The sequence below is a fragment of the Lepus europaeus genome, chromosome 8 (assembly GCF_033115175.1).
Source record: "Lepus europaeus isolate LE1 chromosome 8, mLepTim1.pri, whole genome shotgun sequence".
NCBI lineage: Eukaryota > Metazoa > Chordata > Mammalia > Lagomorpha > Leporidae > Lepus > Lepus europaeus.
Genome location: NC_084834.1, coordinates 106,351,892 through 106,373,009, shown reverse-complemented (window position 1 = coordinate 106,373,009; position 21,118 = coordinate 106,351,892). Strand labels below are relative to the sequence as shown.

The 21,118-nt window shown below is 46.6% G+C and overlaps 1 protein-coding gene across 1 annotated transcript in view; it reads left to right on the top strand.

Moving 5' to 3' along the window:
* The first annotated feature begins 7,766 nt into the window (after window positions 1-7,766).
* Window positions 7,767-21,118, top strand: part of SLC4A4 (solute carrier family 4 member 4) — a 380,068-nt gene continuing 366,716 nt past the window's right edge. The window contains exon 1 of the mRNA XM_062198724.1: window positions 7,767-7,837. The gene's annotated coding sequence lies outside the window, so the exon portion shown is untranslated. The remainder of the gene's footprint in view (window positions 7,838-21,118) is intronic.

Sequence of the window (21,118 nt, the reverse complement as noted above, 5' to 3'; positions counted from 1 at the left end):
TCCAATGGCTGCTGCGGCCGGTGCACCCCGCTGATCCGATGGCAGGAGCCAGGTGCTTCTCCTGGTCTCCCATGGGGTGCAGGGCCCAAGCACTTGGGCCATCCTCCACTGCCTTCCCTGGCCACAGCAGAGAGCTGGACTGGAAGAGGGGCAACTGGGATAGAATCCGGCACCCCAACCGGGACTAGAACCTGGTGTGCTGGCGCCACAAGGCGGAGGATTAGCCTGTTAAGCCACGGCGCAGGGCTGATGTATGATAAAATTTTAAAAATTTTATTTGTATTTTATTTTCACAAATTTGTACTTATAATTTTATTAATTTGCTAACGTGCAAGAAAAGCAGCAACAGCTTTCTGAGGTCCGTTTAGACCTCATGCAATTGACCTGAATGGAGCCCAGGTGGGCAGGGAGCACTCAGCACTGAGCAGCCTCAGCCAGCCAGGAGGGGTCAGACGTTCCAGTCCTGGGCCTGGTGTCTGGGGAGACACTACACAGTTCTTAAGGACGTTAGACTCACTACTGGATGAGTTTCTCATCAAATTATATACTTCTTCATATGAAGAGGTAGCTTTAGGCAGGTAAATGGGGGCTATTTAGGTATTTTAAATTCAAATTTGAGGTTAAAAATAAGCAATCCATGCACACGGTTAAAATTTAAAAGAAAAACTCAGTGGGTGTGATCAAGTATTCCGAGTACCGAGTTCCTACTACGTGTAAGGCGCCATGCCAGCTTCTGTTTATTCTGTCAGGCAGCATATTTACGTATCTGGTCATGCCGATCTGTGCTAAAATGCCACCATTTCCAAGAAGCCTCCATTTGGGTCTCCTTCTCACTGTCAGCTCTGTCATGTGAGCAAGAGTGATCCTGTAATAGATGGATAACAGATAAACTGGGGCTATAACCTAGGATGGTTCTTCACACTGTGGCACTCTCCACTTTATAGCATTTAGTATTTCAAGATGATGGAAATTATCTTGTCCATTTATTTGTTCACTTGAAAGCTGGGTGAATCAGGGACTTTGCTTTCTGTAAGAACCCATCACTGAGAAGAGCCCTTGGCTTGAAGTAGGTGGGTCCTCAGTAAGTATTTATTGACTATATGGACGACCCATTGCACTCCACATTCTGTGTAGAACCGAACATCCTTTGGTCAGCTGTGGGAAGCTGAAAAACCATATGGGAAAATTTGCTCAGAATGTTCTTTCCCCAAAGAAAGGGAGAAAAAGGAGCCAACTTTTAATATTGAGATTTCCATATTGCAGCGTTTCCTATGGGGACATCTGTCCGGAAGGTGTGGCCTTGCAGCATCAAAGGCTTCGTTACATACAAGAGATCCAGGTGCTGTGGTCTCCAGGATAGGCCTGGCTGGAGGAGCAGACCAATGGAACATGAAAGCTTATGGCCCAGTTTGATCCACTGGTCCATCAGTCTGTAGGGAAACCTGTCTTCAAGCAGTAGAATAGCTGGATCCATGTGACTCAGTCCACAGGCAGCAAAGGGAGAACAGCTGTAGATTAGCCAGCCATTTGGGCTTACCTCTCTCCCAAGGAGTGGGAGGCCAGTGGGATACAAAGGAACAAACGCTTTCTGTGTCTGGGAAGTGGCTGGTGTGACCACACACCACACATACACACAGCACAGAAGTCTGACAAATTCTCTACTATATTACGTAAAACCAGACTAATTTTTTTTTTTTTTTTTTTTTTTTGCATCAGGTGCACAGGTTTCAGTGGGTTGATAGCTCATATTAACTTTTCCTTTCCCCTTCCAAACAGAGAGGCCTGTGTCCTGTGTTCTGCTGATCCATGGGAGAATTCCTGTAGGAGGAAGAGGCTGGAACCCTGGCCTAAGGTTATTAAACAGAGCATTCATAATAAACGTGTCTATACCCTTCCTGAAATTGTGCATGCTTCTCAATCGCACACATATTGTGAGAGTGGGAACTACTCTAGTATCCTATTGGAATTCTTGGATTTGGGGTAATCATCTTAAGCCCTTTAATTTTACAGCTGAGCGAACTGAGGCCAGGAAAAGTTAAATATCTTCCATTCCTCAACATTGTCAGAGATAGAGCTCCTGTTTGCAGAAGTTAGAACCTCTTCTAGTATTTGATTTTCAGCATGTGTTTTAAATATGACAGTTGGATATGCTTGAGAGCTTCGTCATTAAAACTGTGAAGCAACTTATGACACATGTTTAACTCAATAAAATTATTTTCCCCAGCTCATGCCATGCCGAGAACTCACAAAAACCATCTTCAGTGTCCTTCTGTCCTCATAAAAAAGGGGATGCAGCTATTTTTAATCTTGGGTTTGAAGAAGGGAATGTAGATTATAAAACTAGATAAGTTGTATTTATTCAGGAATTTGTCAGACTGAGTATAAACTTTCTGCAGTGTAAGTGAAACCTTTAGTTACCTACCATCCATTTCATCCTAGACTGGTTCCAGAATAAGAAAAAGTGATTTTTTCTTTTCTGCTCTTATATGATGAAGCAATGACTAAACTGATAGCATGGCAACTTTACCATCATTCTGTTGCAATCTATTTTTTAAAGATGTGTTTATGGCCGGCGCCACGGCTCAATAGGCTAATCCTCTGTCTGCGGCTCCGGCACCCCGGGTTCTGGTTCCATTCGGGGAGCCAGATTCTGTCCTGGTTGCTCCTCTTCCTGTCCAGCTCTCTGCTGTGGCCCGAGAGTGCAGTGGAGGATGGCCCAAGTCCTTGGGCCCTGCACCCACATGGGAGACCAGGAGAAGCACCTGGCTCCTGGCTTTGGATCAGCGTGGTGCGCCGGCCGCGGCAGCCATTGGGGGGTGAATCAATGGAAAATGAAGACCTTTCTCTCTGTCTCTCTCTCTCACTGTCCACTCTGCCTGTCCAAAAAAAAATGTGTTTATTTACTTGAAAGCCAGAGTTACATATAGAGAGGGAGAGACAAAAAGAGAGCTGGTTGATTCCTCATATGGCCCCAACATATAGGGCTGGGCCAGGCCGAGACCAGGAGCCAGAAGTCTCACCTGGGTCTCCCATGTGGGTGGCACAAACACTTGGGCCATTTCTGCTGCTTTTCCCAGGCCATTAGCATGGAGCTGGATCTGACATGGAGCAGCCGGGATAGGAACTGGTGTCCATGTCCATATTGGATGCTGGCAAGGCAGGCAGTGGCTTTACCTGCTGTGCCACCATGGTACAATACTGTTTAATAACAAAACAAGTCAAAACAAAGTAGCAAAAATTCTCAGCTCTGTACTGCAAAATGTTTATTAGGCTTCCACTAATGAGCCATATTTCTAAAAAGTACTTGATACTGAGAAGTATTTCTAAACATTCTTGAAGTAAGAAGATAAGTCTGCCATCTCTCTGTGTATTAATGCTATAAGGTTTTTGTTTTTGTTTTTGTTTTTGTTTTTTGTTTTTTTTTCTTTTGACAGGCAGAGTAGATAGAGAGAGAGAGACAGAGAGAAAGGTCTTCCTTTGCCGTTGGTTCACCCTCCAATGGCCGCCGCGGTAGGCGCGCTGCGGCCGGCGCACTGCGCTGATCCGAAGCCAGGAGCCAGGTGCTTCTCCTGGTCTCCCATGCGGGTGCAGGGCCCAAGCACTTGGGCCATCCTCCACTGCACTCCCGGGCCATAGCAGAGAGCTGGCCTGGAAGAGGGGCAACCGGGACAGAATCCAGTGCCCCGACCGGGACTAGAACCCAGTGTGTCGGCGCCGCTAGGTGGAGGATTAGCCTGTTGAGCCACGGCGCCGGCCTATATAAGTTTTTACAACTATAGGATAGGTATCCAATAATTTCATCTTTGTCCCTAATAAAACAGAATAATGAAAAAAAGTACATAATAGTTCCACTTATGGGTTCTGCTTTTTTTTTTTTTTTTTTTTTGAACAAAGTGGTTGATAGATAATGTCTGGTGACAGGACATCACTCTTATTTTTTGTAATAAGGAGACTTCAATGCAGAAGTCTTTTGGGCCTATTCAAAGTCACATAAAGATTAAGAAAATTCTATGGTAATAATCTCTGCAGGTCAGATCTGTATCCTGCTTACCTACAATAAACAACAAAGGGCCTATCAGTTGCATACTTTTGTTGGTGTAACCATCTGCTTTTAGAAGTTAGGAATTCTACTGGTTGGTGCTTGGCACAGTGGTTTAGATACCACTGGGGATGCCTGCATCCCATATTGAATGGCCTGGGTTCCGGTCCCCAGCCTGCTTCCAGTTCTAGCTTCCTGCCAGTGTTGGTCCCGGGTGGCAGCAGGTATTCAAGTACCTGTCTCTGCTACTCACTTGAGAAGCTCAGATTGAGTTGCAGCCTCCTGTCTTTGGCCTGGCCCAACCTTGGTCAGGTCAGCTGTTTGTGGGTGTTTGGAGGAGTGAACCAGTGAATGGAAGATATGTTTGTTTTTTTCTTCTTTTCAAACAAAATTTAAAAATATAAAAAAAAAAAATGTAAGAATAGCATGCATTCATGAGACCAGAAAAGCCTGAGTTACCTATTCCAAAGCTTTCAGGTTCAGTCCTTTTGGAGACAGGTTTTATCACCTGCTGCCACTAGATGGTGCTTGTTATCGAAACAACACTGCTTCCTCTCTTTCATTTAGATGCCCAGAAGGACCCTAGAAAGGAGGAGAGTTTTTTCTTTTTTTCCCCTTTTCTTAAGTTAAATAGTGGGTGGGTATTTTAAAAGATCATTTAGCACAGAGAGTTAGTGATTAAAAACCAAACAGATCCTTATCAGTAAAGATTATTTATACTGTTTTCCTAATTCTGTCAATTTTTCTGTTCATGCTTGTCCCCAAGCTGTGTGAACCTTGAGACAAAAAGAACAAATAAGTCTTTCTTTGACCTTATGAGAATCAAGGAACATAACGCAAGTTTTAGGCTAGGTGGTGAAAAAAAGATCTCAGGATTCATTGTTCTTACCCGGAAAACCAATAGCAAATGTGACCACATGCAGAGTTAACAAGAAAAGTTAATCAATGACCTTTCAAAGGAAAACACATGCATCTCAATTACTGGACAATAATCAATAACAAAGGAAGTGGAACATGCTCTTTTAATTGTGGGATAGCAAACATCAGGTAATGAGAAAGATAACAGGTTGCTGGCTCTTTACCAAAGACAAGTCTTTTTCACATTAATTTATGACATACTGCAGATCTCACTCTCTGGTCTTCTCATCTCTCCCTGCCTTTCTCCTGCACCCCCCCCCCCACATAACTTTGTACCCCTCTCAAGGTAAAATCTCACCACTTTTGATAGTGAAAGGCTTGCAGGCATTGCCTTCTTGGTTTGTGGAAAGGCATTTTGACACATTTGCAGCAGAATGCCTGGAAAATGTGTTCCTTAGATTTTTCCTTTCTCCAACACTCACCGAAGCTGCCTGTTCATGTCTGGTTCACGATTATAATGAGAAGTGGCCAGCTATGTTGAAATACATAATCCACAGTGTGAAAAACTGCTGAACCGCGGTGGCCGATTCTTAATACAAAAGTGACTTCTTTAGCCTGTGAGCTTACTCTGGGGCTGCTGATCCTTGCTAACTGCATGTGCGGTTACAGTTAGCCTTCACATTCGTCTGGAAACTAGAGAGCAATACTTAGGCAAAACGTTCAAGCTACATTTTTGGCTTGTCCTCACTTTTGGATTCCCCATGTCATAGCAGGAGGTCATATACATGAGCCAGATGTGACAACAAGCAGACACGTGACCTTAGTATCTTTTCATTTCAGACTCTAAGCAGCTTGGGGCCATTCCGGTGCCTTCTGAGCACTGACTAAGGAGCTTCAATGTACAAACTTTTAAAAGACACAACTATACTTTCTTCACAACACTTGTGGATCTCTCTCAGTCTTGCTTTCCAAAAAGAAAAACCTCTGTCCTCAGAGTAATTCCCATCTACCCTCAATTTCCTTCACCTAAAGTTCTTATTAGATACAGCTTTGTACTGAAGAGAGGTTTGGGACGGGAGCAGTCAGTATGTGATGTTCTCTATGTGTTTGAGTGGCTGCTGGTGAGAGTGCAGTCTGGCCAGGGAGTCTCTACACATAGTGTAACAATTTGTATTAAGAAAGTTATATTTCTAGTCTCGGTTGGGGCGCCAGATTCTGTCCAGGTTGCTCCTCTTCCAGTCCAGCTCTCTGCTGTGGCCCGGGAGTGCAGTGGAGGATGGCCCAAGTGCTTGGGCCCTGCACCCGCATGGGAGACCAGGAGAAGCACCTGGCTCCTGGCTTCGGATCAGCGCAGTGCGCCGGCGGTAGTGGCCATTTTGGGGGATGAACCAACGGCAAAAAGGAAGACCTTTCTCTCTGTCTCTCTCTCTCACTAACTCTGCCTGTTGAAAAGAGAAAGAAAGAAAGGAAAAGAAAGAAAGAGAGAGAGAGAGAGAGAAAGAAAGAAAGCAAGCGAAAGAGAGAAAGGAAGAGAGAAAGGAAGAGAGAAAGGAAGGGAGAGAAAGGTGTATTCACCTGCTCAGCTCCGGAGGACCTCCGAAGGTATCTGTGCTGACTGCCTAGCCGTATCTTAATGCTTTACTTAACTGATCATGATGGTGCTGGCTCTTTGACAGCTACTGTTTGCTTCTCAAAGTTACCTAACCTTCACTAATTAGACTCAGGAACACCGTAAATACAACCCATCTCCCTGCGGGCTCTGGAAACCCCTTGGACGGCCAAGGGTGTTTCCTCAAGTCCCTAGGAAGAGACATCAGAGGCGCAGGTTGAGAACCAGCCTTTGTCCACACAGCCCTTGCTGGAGATGCCCGGTGACTTCGCACGGTGTGCGGCCAGCACTCTTTCTACCTGTGCACCTCAAGTTTTACAAAGTAGCGTCAAGAATGGCCGGGAAGCATTCGCAACTTCGGGTCTGCACCGGCGAACGGGCTCTCTCCGCAGCGGGGAACACTTGGGGACAGGGCAGAAAGCTGAGCGGCAGCCCGCTCAGGGCGTGAGAGACAAGGGACCCAGGCAGCCGTGGGCGCCGGTCCCGAGCCGGGGCCCTGGCCAGCTGCAGGCGGGCGCAGCTCGCGGAGCCCGGGACCCCGGCGGAGGCGGCGCGGCCGAGGCCCCTCCCTCCGCGCCGCAGAAGCCCCGGCGGCTGACGCCGAGCGGCGGGCGCGAGCGAGGGCAGGGCAGGGGGCCGGCCGAGGCCACTCGCGGCTTTAAATATGGATCGCGGCGTCCGCTCGCCGCACAGCCTGCGCCGCGGCCGCCTTCCCCGAGCCCCCGTGCCCAGCTCGCCGCCCAGGGGCGTCCGGTCTGGGCAGCACCACCGCAGTGTTGGTTACAGGCAGTCACATCCCCATAAATACGCAGGAGCTGCGGGAGGCGAAGTAGAGTAGGCGCCCGCGCTCTTCCACACTCGCTCGCCGCGCACCACGCGGGCCGTGTAGACATCTCCACCCCCCACCCCGCCGCGCCGCCTTCTCCCCCTCTCCTCGCAGGCCCTGCGGGCTCCAGTAGTGCCTGCCGCGAAGACCCTCCCGCCCGGCGCCCTCGCCCCGCTCCCCCGCGCTCGCCTCCCTCCGCCCCGGAGCGCGCAGCCACCCGGGCAGCAAAGTTCTGACGACTTGGGCGCGGGTGGCTCGCGCCCCGCTCGCCGCGCGCCTCGCACCGCCAACTTCCCGGGGCTCGGCCCCGCCGCGCCCCAGGCCCGCGCCTCCGGGGCTCCCGCGGGGCCCCAGCCTCCAACCCCGGCGGCGCGCCGGGCAGCGCTCGGGTGGCGGCGGCGGCCGTGGTGGCAGCGAAGGCGGCGGCGGCGGCGGCGGCAGCGGCCGCTGCAGCCCCACACTCCGCCGCCAAGCTGGAGGAGCGACGGAAGCCGGACCCCAGGAGGTGAGCGGCCGGCCCGGGCGGCGGCAGGGAGGGTCGGCCGAGTCCGCCGCTTCGGGGCGGCGGCGGGCGCGGGCCTGGGGGCCGGTCCGGGAGGGCGCGCTCCGGGGAGGGAGCGAGGTCAGTCGCGGGCCGGGCATCCCCAGGGCTGGGCGCCCGCTGCTGCCGCGGAAAAAGTACTTTTCTTTTCTTCTCAGCGTTTGGAGGACTAGGCTTGGGTGGTCCTGTGCCTGCCGCACCGCAAAGCGGCACCCGCACCCCCCTCCCCAGCAGCTCCCCCCTCCCACACCGCGCCGCCGGGCGCTGTGGCCAGGACTGTGGGGCTTGCGGACGCGGAGGGCCGGGCTCCGGCGTGCTGACACGTGTGTTCCCGTGAGCCCGGGGGTGGGGTGGTCGCGGTGTGGCCTGCACCTGCCCAAGGGGGAGCCCGTCCCCGGCCGATCGGCGGGGCAGGCTCGGTGGCACCGAGGCCCCGGCCCCCGGGGCACTGCCCGCTCCGGGACGGAGTCCTCACATCTTTTTCCCTGGCACGCTGAAGGCGGGGGTGAGTCAGGCAGATTCTCTGCAAGTGGCACACACACTGATTTGCAGTGGATCTGGAAGGGGGACACAGAGGTTAAACTGGGGTTTCTCTTGGCCAGGGACAGCGGACTTCTGCCTCAGGTGCTGGGCAGCGTGCACGCCTTGGCAAGGGGAGCTGGTTTCTGCGTTCTTAAGTGCATTTTGCTCAGCCTCTGCCAGTCCGTTAATAACAGCCTCCCAAGGGAAGGCAGGAGTTGGGAACCACAGCGGCGAACTGCATGCAGCAGGCGCCGCAGAGAGAAAGTTCTTCAAGAACAAAGGGAAGAAACCTGAACGGGCGCTGCGAGACGGGCCAGGAAGCAGTTCCGTTTCTGTCCTGCCAGCCTGGAGCGCCTTGCCAGTTCCTGGTGGAACTTCTGCTTCAGCCACCCCGCCCTCCTCCTCAAGGCCCTACGGTCCCTGCATGCGAACTGCCCGCAGCACGCGCTTCCCAGCCTGGCCGCTGAGGAGCCCTAATCACTTCGCTTTCCCCTCTCCGCTTCTCTTCCCGTTTCAGAGAAAGTCCCTGGCCCTGGGCTGCCGTCAGTGCGCACTGTCGCGAGTCCTGGAGCGGCTCCTCTCCAGGGGGACACTTCATTGTACTCTGCTTGCCCCTTTTCTCACGTCCGGTACTTGGGATCCTACCTGCCTTAAAGTGCAGCTTGCTGGTCAGGGTTTATGCATCTCATCTGATGGCAACATACTGTTCAGGGCAGTCAGAACTGCACTCAGTAGCACCGCAGGGTCCACGTCATGTCTTTTGAAAATGTTTCTAAGAACTCTCCTGGTGCCTATCACATTAGCGTTGAAATAATCTTCATGGCCATTAGAGTACTTGGATGGAGGTTATTGGTCTAACTTCGCTGAAAGGAAGTGTGTCTATTTTTGTACAAGCTTTCAGAGTGAGAAAAAACTTTTACTTTCATTTTGAAGTTGGAAGCAGTAAGAAGATTCTGGTCCCTATGTCAGATCTTGAGGTTGACATTTTTTATCCTTATCCCGAGGTGTCCAAGTAGGACACAGAGACTCCCAGATCCGCAGGGTGGAGTAGTGGGCACTGTGGAGGCACAGGGCATCTCCAGTGACGGGCATGGGGCTGGCGGGCGAGAGCTGGGATATGTCGAGAGTGCCACACGTGTTTGAGGAGACAGGAAAAGGAAGAGACCTTCAACACTTTGTATTTGAGTGTTTTCCAAAAAAAATGAGTTTTCTGTATCCTTTGCTGTCTTGGGGTCTTTTCTGAGACTCAGAAACATACACAAGGCGCCTCCGCCAATCAGGTTGCCAGGCTGTCCTCTGATTGTGTGGAGATGGATCTCAGTTCATTTTGTCTGTGTAAAAGAACCGTAAATGCTTGGGTGTTACTGTTATTATTCCAGTTTTAAAAATTGTTAAAGGCAATTTAGACTTACAAAGAAATACGATAGTGTGAAAGGAACACAGACGATCATATTTACAAGAAAAATATCTTAGAAATCGGGTAACCTTTGGGACAACATCCAACCCGCCCCGTGATAAAAGCAGTTTTTCACCGAGCTTTGGCAAGTACATTTTGAGGTTCTGATCTCTTGTTCCAACAACAAGAGAGATAGTCTGGCCATGGCTCACATCTTAAAGAAACACACAGCACTTGGGAGTGGAAGTACTTGTTAGCTGGTGCATCGTGGAGATAATCCACTTTCCCTACTTGCCTCTGAGGGCGCTGCAGTCCACAGGGACCATTAGAGGGAGGGGAGAAGCATCCTGAGAGAATTCACTGCTACTTGAGTTTGGCAAGACACATCTTCTGCTTGCTTCTTGGCGTTTCTCTGTGTTCATTTAAAATAAAATGAATGAAATCCAAGACTGGAGTTGATAGATAATAAGATTGGGAATGGAAAGAACAGACTGAGAAGAGGGAAATCTAATAACGATCCGAGTTTCTAAGTAGTTTTTCCTTGACTGCTAAATGGAAGGAATCAGGGTGTGTGCTTTGATGTGACAAAGCAAGCTTTATAAGCAGAACACATAGCTCGGCGGCTGCCATTTCTGAAGATGGCCTGTGATTGATGCAATTGTATATGTAGTCAGTCGTTTAGCAAAGTGGATAGTTTAAGGTACATCCAGCAAGCTAGTAAGACTTTACACAACGAGCTCTTACCACTTTTATATAATGCAGGAATTTTAGGGGAAAGGAAGAATAAGGTCTCATGTAAGGTCAGGGCTAAGTTGTATCCCAAATACCTTTTGCCTTTCTCCTGATATTTAAACACTTTTTATATTTGTGTCACAAAGTGGAAAATCAGCTGAAGATGGTCTTTCATTTTTTTTTTTTTTTAAGATTTATTCATTTATTTGAGAGGCAGAGTTACTGGTCACTCTGGAGAGTGAACCAGAGAGAGGTCTTCTATCCTCTGGTTCACTCCCCAAATGGCCACAAGGGCCAGAACTGGGCTGATCCAAAGCCAGGAGCTGGGAGCCACGAGCTTCTTCTGGGACTCCCACTCGGGTGCAGGGGCCCAAGCGCTTGGGTCATCTTCCACTGCTTCCCCAGGCGAAGATGGTCTTTTCTGTCCCCGGCAGTGCATGCCTTGAGTTGTTTTCCCAGCAATGGAGGTGGGTTCCCTTTAATTTAGTTCTTCTGTCTAATGTACATTTTTTCACACACAAAGAGCACAAATACTACTCATTTTTAGGGAGGCTGACTTATTTTCCCTGAAGCTGTGTTTACTACTGCCAGAAGGATTTTGTGGTGGTGACTTTTCTTAAATTTCTCTCCTCTCAGCAGTGTGCTGGCCTTTTAAGCAGGCATCAGAAGGATGACGAGAGCAGGAATGGATGAGGATGCTTTATTTACCTGTTGTAGCAAGGGGAGAAAAACATTTTTTCTTCCAGTCTTCTTCATGCTGTTCATAATTATATTCCTTAATGATAACATCTCACTTGCCTCCGAATTACATGCTAAAGAAATGTGGTGGAAGTAGTAATGGGGAAACTATGTACTATATAGTTAGCATGAACTGAAGCATCATCTTGTTCTTCCCTGAACATGGAGTGCAGATAAGGGATGGCTCTGCTCATTGAGGAGATGAGGAAACTGAGATACAAGGAGCTTGTGTGCTCTTCTTAACCTTCACGGATAGTTACTGGTGGAGCTGGGAGTGGCCCTTTTATCTTTTGACGAGTGTTGCATGTTTGTTGAGTGACTGTCTCTGGAACGTGTGGCTGCTGTGTTAGTCACAACAGAACAGAGAGAGGTTTCTCCTGCTTTAAGGTGATGGTTTCCGTTCCTGGTTGGTAATTCCGCTCAGCAGCCCTGTCCATTTGCCTCAACTTTAGTTCAGGTCCTGTAAGCCAGGCAGTGATTCCCTAGTGAAGAATTTTCAGTTTGTGCCAATTTGAGTTCCAGTGTCGGGTGCTAGCTTTTCTTTTGCATGTAGAGTGAACACAGGTTGAAGTTATGGGCAGTTAGGGTACTGCAGGAAATACCAGGGAACTTGAAAAGTTTTGTGGGAAAATAGAATTAAAAAATAAGTTTATCTTGGAACAAAAAAATTTTAAATTCATGCATACTTTCTTTAAGGTATGCATTTTCCACAAACATTTTGAAGAACCTTCATAAACAATCAGTTGTTATTTTGGGATTTTGGTTTTATGGTGGATAATCTTGTGGAAAAAGATATTCTCAGTTTAACTTGAGTTTCTGTATTTAAAACAGTAAAAAGTTTCAAGTAAAACTTCTAGTGTAGGGCTGGCATTGTGGCACAGTGGGTTACATCACTGCCTGTGATGTCAGCATCCCATATGAGCACAGGTTGTATTCAAGCTGGTCCACTTCTGATCTGGCTCCCTGATAATGGCCTGGGAAAAGCAGTGGATGGCTCAAGTGCTTGGGCCCCTGCACCCACGTGGGAGACCTAGAAGAAGCTCCTGGCTCCTGGCTTTGGCCTGGTCCAGCCCAACAATTGTAGCTATTTGGGGAGTGAACCAGTGGATGGAATCACTCCCTCTCTCTCTTACCTTTTCTCTGCTTGTAACTCTGCCTTTCAGATAAATTCATCTTTTTTTTTTTTTTGAAAACTTCTAATATACTTTTGGAAGGACCATAAATTAATAATCCATACAAATACAAAATGAGAAGGGAATGCATTATATTTAAAACTGATATAGTGTTTTGTGAGTGACACAACTAGGAAAACTGCTCATAATGTGTTTCATAAGTTAGCAGATTCTTTTTGGAAATATAGTTGCTGATTAGTATTCTCCTTTATGCTATTGGAAAACAAGTAAATGTGGGCTTTTTTGTTAGTTGATTCTGCCTTCGGCTTGGAGGTCTGCTCTTCTTTGTTGGGATCCAGTAACAGATTCATCCAGTTTGAATTCATGTTTGGTCTATTCTCCAACAAAAAGCTTCTGAACAGGCAAAGTACAGGCTACAAAAACAGTGCACACTGAAGAAGATTCATTTTACTAATAGGAAATGCACATGTAGTTGTAATGTGATTCATGGTAAGATTTCTAATCCCATAGCAAACAGTGCACTACAAAGAAGAAGATAGAAGTGATATTGGCAGACACATGGATGCATTAAAAGTGCCAGAGGGCAGCTTGGAAGTGAGGAAGAGGCAGACCGGGTACTACACACATAAATAAGAACAAAAGCACAGGGGCCGAGGACGATTAGGTGTAGACCCTAACAGCATCACCTCATGACACCGCCTTCTCCTTCCCTTCCTGTTTCCTTTCCTCCCTTCTCCCCCCCCCCTTCCTAGCTATTTAAATTTTTATTGAATTACAGCATGTGTTCAGCAAATCGCACATCATTAAATCATTGATAAACAACTCAGTGACTTACCTAAGTGAACAGGTCTGTGTAACCAGCATCAAGTCCAAGCTACAGGCCAATGCCAGCACGCAGAAGCCTCCTCTCCTCTCCTCTTTCCTACACAAGTTAGTACTTGCCCCCAGAGGTAGCCTCTCTCCTGACTTCTGAGCCTATAGGTTGCTTTGACCTATTACTGAACTTTCTATCAGTGAATCACATGGAATGTGTTCTTGGGTCTGACTTCTTTTGTTCGGCATCAGGTTTGTGAGTTTCTGAGATTCATTGTTGTTTAAAGCAACAAACAAGTTTGTTTATTCTAATTCTCTTTATGAGAATACCACAATATATCCTTTTCATTTTTTTAAAAAATTTTTAAAAATTTTAAAAAATTACTTTATTTGAAAGTCAGAGCCACACAGAGAGAGGAGAGGCATATATATATAGAGAGAGAGAGGTCTTCCATCTGCTGGTTCACTCCTCAAGTGGCCACAATGGCTGGAGCTGCATTGATCCGAAGCCAGGAGCCAGGAGCTTCCTCCGGGTCTCCCAGGTGGGTGCAGGGCCCAAGGACTTGGGCCATCTTCTACTGCTCTCCCAGGCCACAGCAGAGAGCTGGATCAGAAGTGGAGCAGCTGGGTCTCGAACCAGCGCCCATATGGGATGCCGGCACTTCAGGCGAGGACGTTAACCCACTGTGCCACAGCAATGGCCCATCCTTTTCATTTTTTAGAGATCTGTCTATTTGAAAGGCAGAGTGATGGGGGCAGGGTGGTGATGGGGAGACCTGTCTGCAGTTTCACTCCTCAAATAGCTGCAATGGCTGGGGCTGGGCCACCCTGAAGCAAGGAGCCAAGAACTTCTGGGTCTCTCATGTGAATGGCAGGGGCCCAGGCACTTGGGCCATTGTCTACTACCTTTTCAGGTGCATTAGTAGGAAGCTGGATAAGAAATGGAGCAGCAGCTGGGAGTCCAGCTGGCATTCCACAATGTGTGATGCATGTGTCCCAAGCAGCAGCTTAGCCTGCTGAGCCACAATGCTGGTCCCTATCCATTTCATTCTTGATGGACATTTGGGTTGTTCCCAACTTTTGACTGTGACGAATAGCATGGCTGTAAACATTCTTGTGTATGTCTTGTGATGTACATGTGGAGATTTGGGTTGTGTGTATTGTGAGTTGAATTGCTAAGTCAATTTTAGTGGATAGGGAAGTCTTCCAAGTTTGCTTCTAAATTCATGCTCCCACCAGTGTTGTATGAGAGTTTATCTGTCTTCCATGTCTGAGCCATTGTATTGGGTAGACTTGTATCACACTGTGGCTTTAATTTGCACTTCTCAGAGTGCTTTTTGTACTTCTCCATATGTTTATGGACTGTATCTTCTGTGAAGTACTTGTTCAGCGTTTTTGCTCATGAAGTTTTTGTCCAAAATGATACCCCAAGTAAGGAATGTTTTGATACCTGAGGAATTAATTGATCTTATTTGTTTAGAAAACTCAGATAATCCAGCAAACTCACAAACCTGTGTTTCTATCTTGTCAATAATGTCCTTGGGTAGAGATTAGAAAACATTTTGCATTTGTGAACATTGTAGTCTGAATCTTTGCAACTCTGTCCTTAAAACACAACAACCTAACCTTACTCCCCCCCCCCCCCCGCCCCCGCCCCCGCGCAACTCTGTAACACAACACTCAAAGATGTGCAGAACTAGTCATTAGTACTTAACATAAAAGAAGAGCATCCTGGGATGGGCATTTGGCACAAAGTTCAGATGTCATTTTGTACACCCATGACCTATATTGTAGGGTCTGGCTTGGAGTGTTGGCTCTGCTTCTGATCCAGCTTCCTGCTAATTTGTACTTTGGGAGGCAGCAGATGATGGCCCAAGTACTTGGGTCCCTGCCATCCATGTGGGAATCCCAGAGGGAGTTCTGGCTATTGGCTGTTGGCTTCAGCCTGGTCCAGCTCCAGCTGTGGCAGGCATTTGAGGGAGCAAACCCCAAAGTTCTCTGGAAAGTCCCTGTTTTTCTGTGCCTTTCAAATACAAAAACAAAAATATGAAGTAAAAGTAAAATATGAGGCCGGCACCGTGGCTCAATAGGCTAATCCTCCGCCTGTGGCGCCAGCACACTGGGTTCTAGTTCCAGTCAGGGCGCCGGTTCTGTCCAGGTTGCCCCTCTTCCAGTCCAGCTCTCTGCTGTGGCCCGGGAAGGCAGTGGAGGATGGTCCAAGTGCTTGGGCCCTGCACCCACATGGGAGACCAGGAGGAAGCACCTGGCTCCTGGCTTCGGATCAGCGCGGTACGCCGGCTGCAGCGCGCTGGCCGCAGCGGCCATTGAAGGGTGAACCAACGGTAAAGGAAGACCTTTCTCCCTGTCTCTCTCTCTCACTGTCCACTCTGCCTGTCCAAAAAAAAAAAAAAAAAAGTAAAATATGAAGGTTGGGAATACAGGAGGGCTTGTCTTTGTCCCTCTGCCTTTCATATAAAATGCAAATATGTAAATAAGAATTAAAAATAATCACAAAGCATTTTGTAATGTCGTCTTACTCAGTGACCAATGGAAATTTGCATTTGGAAGATAAGGATTGAAAACCCAGATCTCTCTCTTTTTTAAAGATTTATTTTATTTATTTGAAAGACAGAGTCATAGAGAGAGGCAGAGCCAGAAAGAGAGAGAGAAAGAGAGAGAAAGTCTTCCGGCCATTGCTTCACCCCTTAAATGCCTGCGACAGCCAGAGCTGAGCTGATCTGAAGCCAGGAGCCTCTTCCAGGTCTCCTGTGTGAGTACATGGGCCCAAGGACTTGGGCCATCTTCTACTGCTTTCCTAGGCCATAGCAGGGAGCTGGATCGGAAGTGGAGCAGCTGGGACTCGAACTAGCACCCATATGGGATGCTGACACTGCAGGCTGGGGCTTTAACCCACTGTGCCACAATGCCGGCCCCCAGATCTCTAATTGTCTGTTAGATTTGGGGAATTTTTTTGAGACTAAAATGGCACCTTCAATATTAAAGTTGTAAAGGGTTTGTAAATATCCCATAACCTGATTTTGGAAATTGAGAGACTCATCTGTCCATCCCTGTTTTCATTATTAAAATGCTTGTGAAACCTAATTCACAGAGGAGTTATGAGGGACAGATTAGATCATCTTTGTGAAACTTTTTTCAGAACTGGAAATGGCTGTGCACATGTTAGTTATCATTACCGTATTATTCTACAGCATTCCTTATTGAGTTGAGTTGTGCCAGCACTGAGAACAGTTCCTGGCATATTAAAAAATGTTTGTTGGCTGAATGAAGGAGCAACATGTTTAAGCATCTTTCTTAAGCTGTTACTCTGACTCAAACTGTGTTTTACATTTTTTTCTAGGACTTTGGCTTTTTATTGCTAAAGGTGAGTTGGAAACAGTGTCTCTCAAACATCAGATTGAAAAATTGAGTCTAATAGCAGCAGTTGGAGATCACCCATTTCTCTATATAGTTCATATTGAATTCACACCCCTAAGCTATGCGCATAGGACCTGGAGAACCCTTGGAAATGATTATAGTGATCTTCACTCTGTGAGTTATCCTCCAAAAGCTTACATGCTGAATAGCTTTAGTTTCTATAATTAGAATGCTGGCCAACAAATTTCCAGATTTAAAATATTGTAGTGGGTTCTCCAGTGCTGATACCTTGGAAACCATATTTCATGCAAAATTGAACTGTTAAGGATGAATAATAATAGCTGAAAACTGGAGCTTAAACAGAACCTTTTCAGCATGGTGTGGATAAGCTGTTTCTCAGATATGCTGGTTATAATATCAAAATAAGCTTGCTGCACCCCCTCTTGCAGTGTCTGTGCAAAGCCACAATTATGTTTTTTAAAGATTAATTAATTTATTTGAAAGAGTTACACACAGAGAGAAGGAGAGGCAGAGAGAGAGAGAGAGAGACAGAGAGAGAGAGAGAGGTCTTCCATCTGCTGGTTCACTCTCCAGTTGGCTGCAATGGCTGAATCTGAGCCAGGAGCCAGGAGCTTCTTCTGGGTCTTCCACATGGGTGCAGGGGCCCAAGGACTTGGGCCATCCTCAACTGCTTTCCCAGGCCGTAGCAGAGAGCTGGATCAGAAGAGGAGCAGCCAGGACTCAAGCCGGCACCCATATGGGATGATAGTACTGCAGGCTGGGGCTTTAACCCACTGCACCACAGCACTGGCTCCCACAATTCTTAACACTTTGAAATATCTGACTCTCAGCTATTGGTCTGACTTTGTGACTTTTTTTAATCTTAAAAGCAGTCCAATGGCATATTAGTTTCATTTTTTAATTTAATAATAATATATATTGCTTTAGAGAATTGCATGGTTCTCCCTCTAAACAATAATATAGATATTGCCCTTTGCAAAATGAGGCTTGCAGCAAAAGGAACTTGAGTCTTTTTAAAAAAATTTTTATTTAATGAATGCATTTTTACATAGCTACAACTTTAGGAATATAGTGATTCTTTCCCCCATACTTTCCCTACCCAGTTCCCATCCCACCTGCCTCTCCCTCTCCCATCTCCTTCTTCATTACGGTTCATTTTTAGTATGACTTTATATACAGAGGACCAACTCCATGCTAATCATAGACTTCAACAATTTGCACCCATGCCTACACATAACATATAGAGTACAGTTTGGGGAGAGAATTTGCAGTCGATTCTCATATTACAATTCAGTAGGGACAGAGGTCCTACATGGGGAGCAAGTGCACAGTGACTACTGTTGAAACTTGAGTCTTTATGTGAGAGTCAGTTAGATTTGCTTACCCAGCGACAGATACTCTTTTCTTTTCTTCTTGTATTTGAGTCCCTGTACCCCCAAGAGTTCCTAGTGAACTTCCATGCCTGCTCCCATTTAAGCATGACTGCTCAGTGTGCTCACAGTTACCACGTCAGCGTAAGCATATATTTCCTAAGGACATTTCTCTTTTAGGTAGCACTCATATAACTTGGCGTGCTTGATCCAAATGTGGCTGATTTACAGTGCTTAGTGGAAAATGGAATCGTCTGGTATGGCAGACAGCTTTTGTTTTCGGTTATAGACATAATACCATAGAAAAGTGAAATGAATACAAAGGAAAATGATGGTGAGCATCCTTAAACTCTTTTTTTTAAAGTGTATTTCAGAAAACTTCATCTTCTATTTTGGATGATTTTATTCCTTTGAGAAGTTAAACTGGATTGTTTTGAAACAAATGCATCCAGGCATGTATGGTTACTGCTGCATTAAATGTTGGAAGCACGGCTTCTCCTTTCTTTGTTTCACTGGTATCTGGGACTTTAAAAAAAAAAAAAGATAAAATGATGCTGTGGTTTTAGAGAAGGACAGGTGTCCAAAGAATGAGATCGTGGCAGTGATACTCATACATGTCCAGCGAGGACCATTGCTGGTGTCTTTAACACAAACTAAACTTTTGCACCTCCTACCTCAAAGGTATCACAATTGAAATCTTGTCTTATTTGGTGAAACATGTTTGTTCCGGCTGAGGACTTAGGAGAACTTGAGGGTAGGCCGGGAGTTTGACGGGACTGTGGGTGGTGATGGCTGTGCTGCTGAAACCCTCCCCTCCAGTGCTGGGTGGCCACAGCTGCAGCGAGGCATTGCACTTGAACTGCGTCGCAAATTCCTTCATTCCTTTGACCTCTGGAGACCATGTCCTTAGGAATGCAAGATGAGCACTCTTGATGGTAGCAGAGAGTCGGGCCTCCTCATAGGGAGTTTGCAAAAGGACTGATTACAATCGCCTTTAGAAAACCGCTGAGCATTAACAGATTAAGCAGAAACACTGCTCACACGTTTGCACTTTTACAAGTTGAGCTTCTTTGCCAGGGAAAAGAGAGAAGGCGGGTAGGAAATGTCTCGGAAGATTTAGATAAATGAGATCAGATCTTTTCCCTTGAAAAATGCATTAAGAAATGAAACAAAAACAGTAGTCCAAAACCATCAGAAGAAAATATGATTCAAGCACTCACATGTTTTTGCTGCCAAAAACGTTAGGCAGTGAATCGTGCACTGTTCTCACTTTGCTGTTGACTGCATTGCATTGTACTAATTGTTCCACACGTGCTCATGTTGCCTTCATCCATTGCAGGTTTCCTCACTCTTTGTCATCCATTTTTTGGGGTCCTCACAGGGGCCAGTGTATTCTAAAGCAGGAGATGTTTACTTAATGGAATGGTGCTTACTTTACAGATCTGGACAGAAAAATTGGAGATACCCAACCAACTCACTCAACTTCATCTCAACTTCATTTCCTCTCAATATCTCCCTCCAGCATAAAGCTGACATCATCCCTGTTAGACCTTTCAAATGGTTCTTGTGAATTTGTAGTAATGCAGCTTAGAGTCTGGTAGCTCTTGGGATGAAATGTTGTTATTAGGTTTTGTGATTTATTGTAGTTCCCTGGGGAAATTATTTAACTTAGGGGCCAGTGCTGTGGTGCAGTGGGTTAAAGCCCCAGCCTGCAGTTCCAGCATCCCATATCAGTGCTAGTTCGAGTCCTGGCTGCTCCACTTCCAATCCAGCTCCCTGCAAATGCACCTAGGAAAGCAGTTGAGGATGGCCCAAGTCCTTGGGGCCCAAGAAATGCCTGTCTCCTGGCTTCAGATCAGCTTAGCTCCAGCCGTTGTGGCCATTTGGGGAGTGAACCAGCAGATGGAAGACCTCTCTCTCTCTGTCTCTACCTTTCTTTGTAACTCTTTCAAATAAATAAACTAAATCTTAAAAAAGAAGGTGGACATTCTGGTAGTTGACCTAATCCGTTGGGTGGTTTATCTGTTTACCCAGGACTTTACTCAGGGTTATTCTCTTTTCAAAGAACTTTGTTCAAGTCACTTATCATTTCGTGGAATAACTTCCTGCTGTTTGGTACTGCTGTCAGATCTCCCTGAGTGTTGGTGGAGAGGATCGGGACCATACATGGCATTTCCTGTGCAGTCTACCTCCCTCTCCCATCCCGCACCACCCCCCCCCCCCAGCATGTCTTATCTCGGCTCTTGACTTTGATCAGAGGGCTCTAGTGTACCTGCATTGTTACCTTGGGGTTATAACATGAGCCCTTAGGCCTTTTAAAATTTCCGTGAATCAAATCCACACCTTGCTGCTGATAGCAAGAAATGGGATATTATTTCTGAACTGAAACCAGTGCTTTTGGTTCTGGGTTCATCTAGGATAATCTCACTCATCTGAAGTAGTTTGTTTTCCCACATAAATGAAATACATTTTATTTTGTGCAAGTTAACAGATCATTGTGTTGTATCACTTTCTTATATGTAGTACTATGTTCACAAATTAGAGAACTTGTGAAATCCAGTGCCATTTCCTCCCGTTTGGTCCACAGCTCTCAGCTTCTGTGATGCAGGGTCTCTAGCACTTGGGCTTGGACAACACAGGATCCTTTATTCAAAAACCAGAGCAGCAGAGAGAAACAGTGGCTTAGAGTACATGGCCCAGGCTTCTAGCAAATCACTGCTTTCATCCAAGTCCTGTAGAGAAAGCGAGGGACTCAGTTCTATGGTGATATGGGCTCTGATGGAGGCTGCCGATGTGTGGAGCAGGGGTGCAATGATGTATAAGCCTGCAACATGGGCAACAAGTGCTAAGCAGAATCTGTGGAATCCAGAAGGGAAATATTGTTTTGACTCTGGGAAGTTGTGAGCCTGGCTCGTTACATGGCAGGGATGGGCTGTTTGTCTAATATCATCAGAGGAGGAAGTATTCACTGTAGTTGAATTTTCTGGTTACTGAAGCTTACTTAATTAACCATCCAAGCTAAAGTTGTCTTAAAATATTCGTTGGATGTACGTAATTACAAAATGAATTACATGTACTTATCTCCTGTCTTAACAACATATTGAATATAATTTTCTCTTTTGTTTTTGGTCTTCATTATATAATT